Here is a 10,294-nt window from a genome sequence, read left to right as displayed (position 1 = left end):
ACCCATATTAAAATATGTATCATTTGATTTCTTTACCCACCCATGTAACGCCTTCTACTTCGTTTTTACAATTTGAGTTTGGTAGCAGCAAAATGGAGCCTTGAGTCTTCTTGGATTTATCCCCTTCTGAACAGACATCTGTACAGGGTAATTGCTGCTCAGTGGTGAGGAAAGCCCCGTGAGCCCTATGCATCCATTTACTTGGGAGAGCAGTGCTGTGAAGGAGAAGCATAGGTCCTTGCTGCACCAGTTCTTACCTGTTCCTGTTGCCCTGGAGGCAGGTTTTCTTCTTGGTGAGACTTCAATTCCACAAACTCTGTCTCTGCTGTGCTCTCATCGAGAGAACCAGCTGGATGCTCCATACGTGATACCCTGAGTTGATGTTCTGACTCTCTGTTAGGAACATTAACTGGGGAGGATATGTTATTTGCTCAGTCAGTAGGAAATTTATGGAAATATTTTGTAAATGTTACAGGAAGAATTGTGAAATCCCTGTAGCTTTCAAGACTAAGCATCATTAATGAACTGGAACATGTGCTGTGTAATTTATGGCAGACAAGAATTTGCTGATCAGGATTCTATTTATTTCTGAGAAAACTAAACTAGAAGTTATGTTCGAATACAAATCTGCCTGTAATAGAGCAAAACACCCTGAAGATGGGGTATACATGTTCTTTTAGAGTGGAATGCTGTGAATCATGGCTAGATTTGTGTGGTAACTGCCTTGACCTACTGAAGTCTGTGGGATTTGGCTTTTATTAGAACTATCCTGGAACCTTCCCTGGGCACATCTGTCTGCAGATGCACTATAGCTCCTTCTGTCCATCTATTTCAGCACTTGCCAGAAGAAATAGGTGTACTTGGTGAGCTCGCTTACTAAGGTTGTTTTATATCTTGCTCTTCTACGTTTTTTTCCAATCTTAATACATGTTGTAATCCCAGAGGAGCACAGATTTTGTGGCAGGTCACGCATGGAGATAACATTGTTGTATAACTAGTTCTTTGCTTCGTTGACACTCTTGGATCAAGTTCTTGAAAAGTCATTCAGTATTGACTGAAAGCTGAAGAAAGGAAAGGTTTGTGCCCTGGAGCTCCAGAGAGGCTGTGAAAAACGTCCAAATGTATCCCCTTTTTCAGTTAATCAATTTAAGTCATGATGCTTAAAAGTAAGCTGTGAAACATTGCTGCTCTAAGCTGCTGAAATAAAATCTAGGTGCTGTCTCTCTGTTGTTTTAGCTCAGAAAATTGAAGATGGGGAATTGTTTACCTTGCAAGAGAGATGCATGGGAGGATGACATGAAATAAAATTACAGTTACAAGTGAAGCTTCTGCTGCTGTTCTTGTAACACAGGAGTGCGGGGACGTTCTGTGAAAGGGAAAGTAAAATCAGAATAGCATAAAGTCTTCCCTTTAAAGGAAGAAACTTGTTTTTGCTTTAGGCTCTTGGTCCATCTTTTGCTTTAGTCTCTAGACTTTTGCCAAGACTGCTTTGCTTATCAGACTTCCTGACTTAACGGGTAATTCGACTGTAAAACTTACTGCCATAGGAAGTCATTGGGGCAAAATGAGGCCACTCGCCCTAGCAGTATTCAAAGAAGGACTGGACATCTTTGTGGACCATAAAACTATCTACAGTTAATATAAACAGAGTGTCCCGGATGGAAAAGGCTACCTGCATTGGACTTTCAGCTGAGCTCTGACTTTTAGACACTGAGACAAATAATTCATGGGGACTGGCAATTCTGTATCTGGTCTGTTAGGGATTTTATATCTTAATCTGCAGTGTGGTATTTGCAGCAGCTAGAGACAATACTATTCTACAGGCTACACTGTAGTTTAATCTATTCCATTTTTTCCAGATTTTTAAGGTAACTGATTTCATACGTGCAAGTTTGTTTATCATGGCTCATTCCTGGAATAGCACTAAGATTATGCTTCAAGATGAGTAGATTTCTGGGAGTGAATGAAAGAAGCAGAGTACCTTGAGCTTATTCTGCTTTTTTGTTGTTGCAATTTTTCTGTATTTATTTTGTTTTTGAGGATAAAATAAATAAAAAAACAAGACCTTATTCTGTTCCTTAATGAACAAAACCTTCATATGCTGATCACTATTTCAGCACAGATGTCTGTAACTCAAATTCTGTGAATCTGCCCATGCAGCTCTGTTCTTCAATTACTGAGAACAACCGTGTGGGTGGATTTAGAACATGAAATTGCTGTGTGCGCTTATGTTTTGTTTATGCAGTACTCATTTTTAACAGTATTAGATTGGAGTTGCTTAATATTTGCTTTGTGTGTGTGTGTATGCATGATATATACAAACCCCCAAACTAGAAGATGATCACCAAGCATAAGCTCTATTAATGCAAGAGACTGTGACGTTGTAAACGTGCTCCATTTGAATCATGTTACCAACTGAGAGAAATAAATTAAGTCTATGCACAGAATAAGGCAGTAGATACTTCTAATACCTGTACCTGAATTTATTGGTGCTTTATTGCCCATATGACTCTTGGAAATAGACTGCTATTGTCAACTAAGAGATTTCTCTTTCATAGGCTTAACAATACTGAAAAGTAATACAAATAGTTTTTAATTTTAAAACTGTTCATACAGTTACAATATTAATATAATTTAACCAAAGTTTTTGCTATGTATCTTTCTCGTAATGAAATTCTTGCTTTTTTTCTGAGGGAAATGGGATTAAAGAGGCAGCCATTTATATCTTCTTTATGAATTCAGAAATAATTCCATATTTCACTTCTGTTTCATGGGCACATCTTCATCTTGACATACAGCTTCTACATGTGAAACACTTGATAACAATAGTTACTTAATAACAATAGCAATTTTGGCAGTAAGGGCATTGTGTTGACTGTATTGCGATGAGGATTAGGAATCTTTTTAAAGAGGTATCTACATCTTGTTACACATGTATAGTATTCTTTCCAGGTTCTCGGGCAGAATTTGTCTGAAAAAGTAAATTAAGGAATTGAAAACTTGATGATACAATTATTGTAAAGTCTGATCATTGAATAATGCTTCTGGGGCAATAAGTTATGCTTTTTATAGACTGTTTATCTGCAGTTACGTGTTACCTTTACAAAGGCAGAATGGAAATTGTGAAAGCAATGATTTATTCCAGGTTAGTAAGGAAGTATCCTGTTATCCTCCAGACTCCAGATGTGAAAAGCATTATAGAAACCTACAGTAAATATCGCTTTCTCTACTTTTCAGCTTTGTTGTCTTTGCTTTTTTATCACCTTTATTTTCAGAATTGCAGAAGCGAAGGTAAATTTTTCATCTGATTGAGACATCAGTGTTGGCTGTCAGTAAAATAATAATTACCCAAAAGCCCTATTTGTTCTACTTTTGAGAAAGTAATGTTGAAATCCCCAGGCCCTATCTTTATGGCTTATAACACTTCCCACTTTTGAAATGCTGTACTGGAAGGTTGGATGCTTTGCCTCTTGCGGTTGATGTGAATAGGGACAACCATAGCTCAAAGTTTCTGCCTACGTGCTTTCTGCTGTGACTTGTTTTTTGCTTTACAACCAGAAGGGAAATCTCAGTGTGGCAGTACTTTATTCTTCCTCGACTTTTCCTTTAAACATTATACAGGTATAGTGAAATGGGTTCCCGCATAAAGTGAGCAGTATCTCTGGACATGGAGAGGTAAAATGTACCTGCAAGGTTTTGTTTTCACACTGCTGCCAAAGTCTTCCTTCATCTCTTCCTTCTCCCTCCCTAGGCTGTAAGTGTTTCTCTCTCAAACAGTAAACAGTCCACAGCAAAAGTTTGTTTTTCTCAGATATATTGTAGGTACTGGGAGGATGATGCATTGTCCTTGTATTTCATTTCTTGTCATCTTTTTCATATGCAACTCCATAGACTGGAGTCCAGAGACAACCACATCCTTAGTGCAGTGTTGTAACAAACTTCCCTGAATAAGGCAAGATTTATGGACAAAAAATGCTCCTCTCCACATGTGTTAGAGGAAATGTTCTGTACATTTGTATAGTATGAAGCAGATAGATAGTAGGGTATTGGGATGTGCTGAGCAGAGATCCCATGCACTCATGTTTCTCAGTGTTAACAACTAAAATACAATTGTCTTGGAAGTGGATGGGGCAATTTATGCCAGGTGGCTTAACTTGAATACCTAAGTCTTTTGCTTTCTTGGTCCAGTGCCCACTTGTTAGTCACTGTTACTTAATTTTAGTTATTATCCATCACATTTCATATTATTCATCTTCTATACATCTATGTTTGAGCTTAATTTACCCTTTAAATTTCAGCTTAATTTACCCTTTCCCAACAGTGACACTGCCCTGTATCTACTCTAATAGTTCCTTTGAGAAGGCAATGATAAATGAACATGCAGGATTGTTAACACCAGTGGTTCAACACTCATGAGCTTGGGTTTAAAAATTTGTCAGTTTATTCATGTTTCAGCACGTGATCATGTTTTACGACTTCTCTCTCACGCCTCAGGATGTAAGGAAAATGAATAGATGAAAGCCTTGTTACACATGGTGAGTTTTTGTAACAACTATCATAGGTAATAAATTTCAGAAGTTGGCAACTTCTGGCTTGTAATTTCCTGAATAAGATATAAATTGTTCGTTAGAGCTCTGCCCTCAACATAGTGCTAGGTGACCTATAGGTACATGCTGAGGCAATCCTGTTTGATAAGAGTGCATTGAACCCGTGCTGTTCAGGACAAAGAAACATGAGTAACAGCAATTCTTCCACCAGAGGATCACTGTTTGCTAATAATTCTTAAGGTCGTGCCATCAAGTAGCAGTACTTTATATCTAAGCATCCTTGTGAGACCACTAAACATGTCTTGTAAAATCTTTTGGCTGTGTTTTAGCTAAGGATGTGTCTAGGATACAAAGCCAGTCATCTCCCAGTTTGCTCCTGGAGGCAGGTTTCCATGGGAAGGAAACTACTGCAGCCTTTGGCTGAGTCTCTAGACTGAGTGAATAGGAAAGCAGGACCAGGCAGTGCGCCATGGCCACTCAGCCAAGATGTAGTTCAAGAAAAGTCTGGATCTGCAACTCCAGTGAAATGTCTGCAGTTCTGTGGATGCACAAAGGTTGAAAACAAGAGATCTCCAGTATGTTACAGAGGACAAACTGAAATATAAGGAGCAAAAAGAGAGATTTCCTCCAGATGTACTCAACTAGGAAGCTTTTAATCAGAAATAAGCTTTTGAAGTGAACCTCCAAATTATACCTGTGCTTTGGTTTGTATCACTGAGCAGGCTTGGAGCTCACAGATGGGAGATCTTTCTGGATGAAGCTGGACTTCCTGGTTGACTGTAACGTGCACTTAAGAAACGCACCTAATGTGCTCCCGTTGCTAACGTGCATTCAGACAATAGGACCAGACTAGAACTAGTCTGAAGTGACCACCTCCTGAAATGTGCATGTGGTGTGGGTGTCAGGTCCTCAGCATCAGCTGTCTCCGTTGCTTCCTACAGTAGGCACAACCTGGTAAATTGTGGAAGATGAGATGTAAGGATGGATTTTCTAGATCCCAATGCCTGCCTGGAATCCCAGTCACAGCTACTGCCTCTAAGCCCTCCTTCCAAGTACTTCCATGGGATAAAGCTATTCAGAGTTGGCTGAACTATCACCATACTCAGACAGAAGGTCCAGCTTTGCCCAGATAATTTGTCAACAGGCTGTATGCTAAGGGATTTCTATTTGACTAATTTACAAACAAAAAAAAAAAAAAAAAAAAGAAGCCATACTTACATCTAGTAATACTAATGTCAACTGTCTGGTTACTAGAGAAATGTTTCTCATAGAAAATATTCTTGTTTTATGAATCATTTAGCACATCAGAGGTAACATTATAAAAATAGATTGCTGCCACGAGATCAGCGTTTCCTGCATTGAAAATAATGCATAGTTTTGACTACATTTATTTTGAGGATTGTACTCTGCCAGCAGCAGGAACCATTACCCTGTGATACCTTTAGGACTGACAGTCTCCTAATTATTTTTCCTGCAGCATCCTGTGGTCTCACTGACATTCTGTAAGCATGTAACTATTATGGTTTAGTCTCTTCATATGGTAGTGTAACTCAGATCTGTTTCAGGATGTCTTTCAGGTTTTTTGATGCATTTCCCTTCTGTGTTGCCACATTATGAATGATTTTTTTTCCTTGTAAAATACTCTGTCAGCTGTTGCATACCTATATGTGCTTTCTTACTGCCATCAGAATAAGGACACTGTAAAACTGGGAGCACAAGCAGATGAAAGAACTAAAGAACTATCTACCTCCTTATCACAGTGTTTCCCTGCACAGGAGAAAGAAGTTCAGAAGATTAGGTAGCAGTGTGGGAGAACACTGACAAAGTCCGGACTGAGGGCAAGAGGGAAGCTTAGTAGCAGCTCTGCAGAGCAGAGGACTGACGTGTGCTGGAGTGAGTAGACTAACAGCATGGAAAGCTGAAAGGAATTGTTCCTGAGCCAAGTCCTTGCACGCATTAAAGGGTTGGATAGTTGCAGAAATAGGGAGCCCTCCAAGTAAATGCTGCCTGCAACATCTGCCTCTGCATTGTGCAGGAACGTTCCTTTGGCAGAGCATATGCAGCCTTACAGAGCTTATAGTTAGATTAGGGCTCTTCATAGTGCGCTTTGCATTTCTATTTACAGCTTTCTCCCAAGCAAGAGATGACCTATGTGCGTGCAGGTGTGTGCACGTGGATGGAAGCAGTGTGATTCAGTTGCTGACCATACTTAACATCTGATTTTGTGTCTTGTGACAACATCCTCCCTCCTCAAGATTTTTCACAGTATATTTTGCTGAACTGTATCTGGCTCCCTTGTCTTGCGTAGGTTCTGTGATGCCAGTTGCTAATGGAGAGTTTGATTTGGCTCGATATACAGGAGCTTGGGCTTTTTTAGTGGTAAAATCTGAATTCTGTTTTCCCAGGGAGTATCAGAGCTTGCAGTACCATTGGTGGTGCAGGCATGTTCATTTAAGGGTGCTGTATCCTATTCTGCAGTCTGAGGGAACTGAAAAGGGATGGTGAGGATGTGTGGAAAAAGAGATTGGGCACCATGATTTTACTTGCTTTTTATTTTGTGTACTCTTGATTGTTTCCCCTCCCCAATATTGTTCTCTTTTTAGATTTTGCAGCGTGGAGCTGATGTGATTATGGTTTCCTGAAGGATTCCCCATCTGCTTTAGGCTACACAATTTGTTGCTCAGTGTTCAAAGGCAGAATGGAAACTTGCTTCTGTGCATCCTCAGAATTGCTGGAGGCACCGCTTTAGCCCCATTAAATTGCTTGTCTGAGATCCAGTTGCCACCAGACAGATGGTACCAGATTAATATAATTTGAACCTACAAACTCAAGCTTCTTAGCACTGGCTAAACACTTGCTGTACAGTGTAGAGATTACACTAAAATAATGTGAACCAAATTACTCCAAGTTCTTTCTTTGCTTTCGCTTGGTTATTGAATTATAGCATCATATTTGTAGTGCTTCAGGGATAAATGAATTAGGAGCGAGATCTACACGCTTTCCTTACAGGAAAGTTTTATGGGTAGAGACAAGGGAAACATTCTCCAAATGCTATTAAATAGATTTTACTTAAGGTCCCATATATTTTCAATGTAATCTAAGAGCTGATTTTTATTCACGCAGAAACCAACTTGAACTTTGGAACAATACCTCTGTGTATTCCCTTTTGTTCCTTTTTGGGTGCTTGCAGCGTTAAAGCTTAAAAAACTGCCTTAAAGCCGGTTACAAAAAAAAAAGAAACTGTAAAACATGATTTGCACATTTGATAGATGAGGAGGAAATAAAAGACCTAGTAGAGAGTTTATGAATTCTTTAAGACTACTGGTAAATAACTGCAGGCTTCTGCAATGGACTTACCCAATTTTCACTCTGAACTGTAACATCCAAGCTAAACGTCCTTTGATTCAGGAGATCTCTCTCTCTCCTTTGAGCAGGGAAAATGCCTAATCAAGTATTGTAGTGCTTATCTTATTGTTCTAGTCTCCAAGACAATTTATGGTGCTTTAGCTGAGCTTTTGTTTCATAGTCTTTTTAAAAGCAAAGTAGTAAAAGTATTGTTTGTAGTATATCCTGCTTTAAAATAGTAGGAGAACATGGATAAAGATGTGGCTTGGGAGCCCAAGTTATACAGCTGAATATTTGCATTTGCTGCATATGTTATCATGAGCCTTAGAGCGCGAGGAGTTGGCTGACGTGTTGACCACAACTTTAGCCTGTGTAAGTGGCAAAAGCCTGTATTTAGTGTACCAGCTCTCATGATCAGAGGCTAGGTTAGAGACCCTCCGTGCTGAGATGATACATTTTCATGGAAGTTTCCAGTGGTCCTATCTGAAAGGAAATGATGCGACTTTTGGGGAGGTTTTAAGTCAAAGCCCTCTGTTTGCTCTTGTGTGTATTTTGAGTGGTAGCCTGCAGTCCCTGGATCCTCTTACTGTGGATGCCTTATGCTTTTTGGTAGTCATTAGCGCTCAACAGAAAGGGAAGCAACTGCTGAATGGGATGAGCTGGTGCCAGATGCTCTTTTATTCTCCTGATCTGAAAGACTGCGTTTGCGAGCAGACACATTCAGAAAACATTTAGAGGGAAACAGTAAATCATAAATGTTGGCAATGCAAGTTATTGTCACAGTGTGTAACACAAAGAAATGGGTGAAAGCTTTAGCAAAGTAGGTAGGTAGCAGTTGGGTTGCACTTACGAGTGGACTGGGGAACTGCTTTTTAGCACAGTTCCTCAAGGAGCAGGATGCTCAATTCATATAAGCATGTACCTACAGAACTGACAGTAGGACAGAAAAGAATGGGCAGGATGAGATGGTAGACAGTGGGCTGGCACTGCAATTTCAGAAATATTTGGTGCCAGCACAGAAGCCTCCCAGTGTAGCTAGTGGCAGAAATAAAATGAGGCAGCTAGGAAAAGTGTAAAAAACAAAGAGAAAAGGAGTTGGGTGAAAAAAGTCTGGCAAAGGGAGAAAGCGGAGATGTGTCTTCAGGGAGGGTAACGGCAGGACAGCAGCAGTGATGGGGAGCAGGGCTGAAAAGCACAGCAAAGTCCTGTTGTGTTTAGTGTCTGAGAGTTATCTGCATTGCATGTTCTTAGTTTTTGGTGAGTCACTTAGAAAGGACTTAGTTACTGACTCAGTGTCTTTTGCATTGTTGTGTTTAGTATTTTTAACCTGTCCCTGTCCCTCTGCCCCATTTCCTTTTTTCATTAGTCTTCCACCTGCTCTCTGCAATCTTCTTTCAGTGTACATGACAATCCTGGACTCTTAAGTAGGGATAAATCCCCAAAGCAGGGAATGTAAAAGTAGTAATTCCTCTTATGGATCTTAAACTGGGATCTTTAATACTAGAGTGAAAGCCTACCAGTGTCTGAGGCTGTTAGTTGCTTCTAGCATGACTCTATTATATGCTGGTGGAAGCGGACCAGCCAGTGGAAAGGCATTGTCCAAGCCTGGCCAGTTTGCTTTACAGTTTCTTGGTAGAAAGAGCAATTGAGAGTAATCAACCAAAAAGTAAACAGGTACCAATCTGTAACTCCAACATCCCATTGGCAATTCAGCTGTCAGGTCTACCCCTGTTGGCAGGAGTAGGTGGCCAACGGCAGAGAGGTGAACTTTACTGCACAGTTGTGAGTGGATTTGAATGGGCTGAGGGACACAAGGTGCCGTAAGACTAAACTGTAGGTGAAGGGTGGGATGTGGATGATTTAGGCTGTTCTGTGTGGCTTTGTAAAAACTTTGCTTTGCATGACTGTTTCTTCCCATTATACATGACATTTGTTGTGGGGGAGGAGAGAGCTTCTTATCCTACAGTGAGACAGAGAAATGTATGGATATTTCTTCTCAGTTATCTAATCTGGAGTTGAACAGTATTTCAAATGTGAATGGGACAGCTTGTATGAAGAGAAGGCAAAGGTAACAGCAGCCTCAGTCCCTGGATGCTAATGTTTAACGTTAATGCTCCTTAGTGAGGATCAGGTGAAAGAAGAAAGATAAAGGTCTGAGAAAACAAGACAGAGATGTTGAAGATCAAGTCTGTTATAAAGAGTGAAGCAGATGAGCTTCATGGTCCCTGGTCTTGTGTTGAGGGTAACCTGGAATTTACATCCAAGACTTTGTCTTCTATAATCCAGCTAACAAGTAAGTTTTCTAAACCAAAGCAAAATTCATCTTAGCTAGCTTTTATTCACTGGTGGTTGCCTGACTCCCTTGAAGAAGATTTTTCTCTCCAGACATACCAGTTTTTTAA

Source organism: Opisthocomus hoazin, chromosome 2, assembly GCF_030867145.1.
Source record: "Opisthocomus hoazin isolate bOpiHoa1 chromosome 2, bOpiHoa1.hap1, whole genome shotgun sequence".
Classification (NCBI taxonomy): domain Eukaryota; kingdom Metazoa; phylum Chordata; class Aves; order Opisthocomiformes; family Opisthocomidae; genus Opisthocomus; species Opisthocomus hoazin.
The sequence above is the reverse complement of the archived record's forward strand: the minus strand, read 5'-3'. Positions refer to the sequence as shown.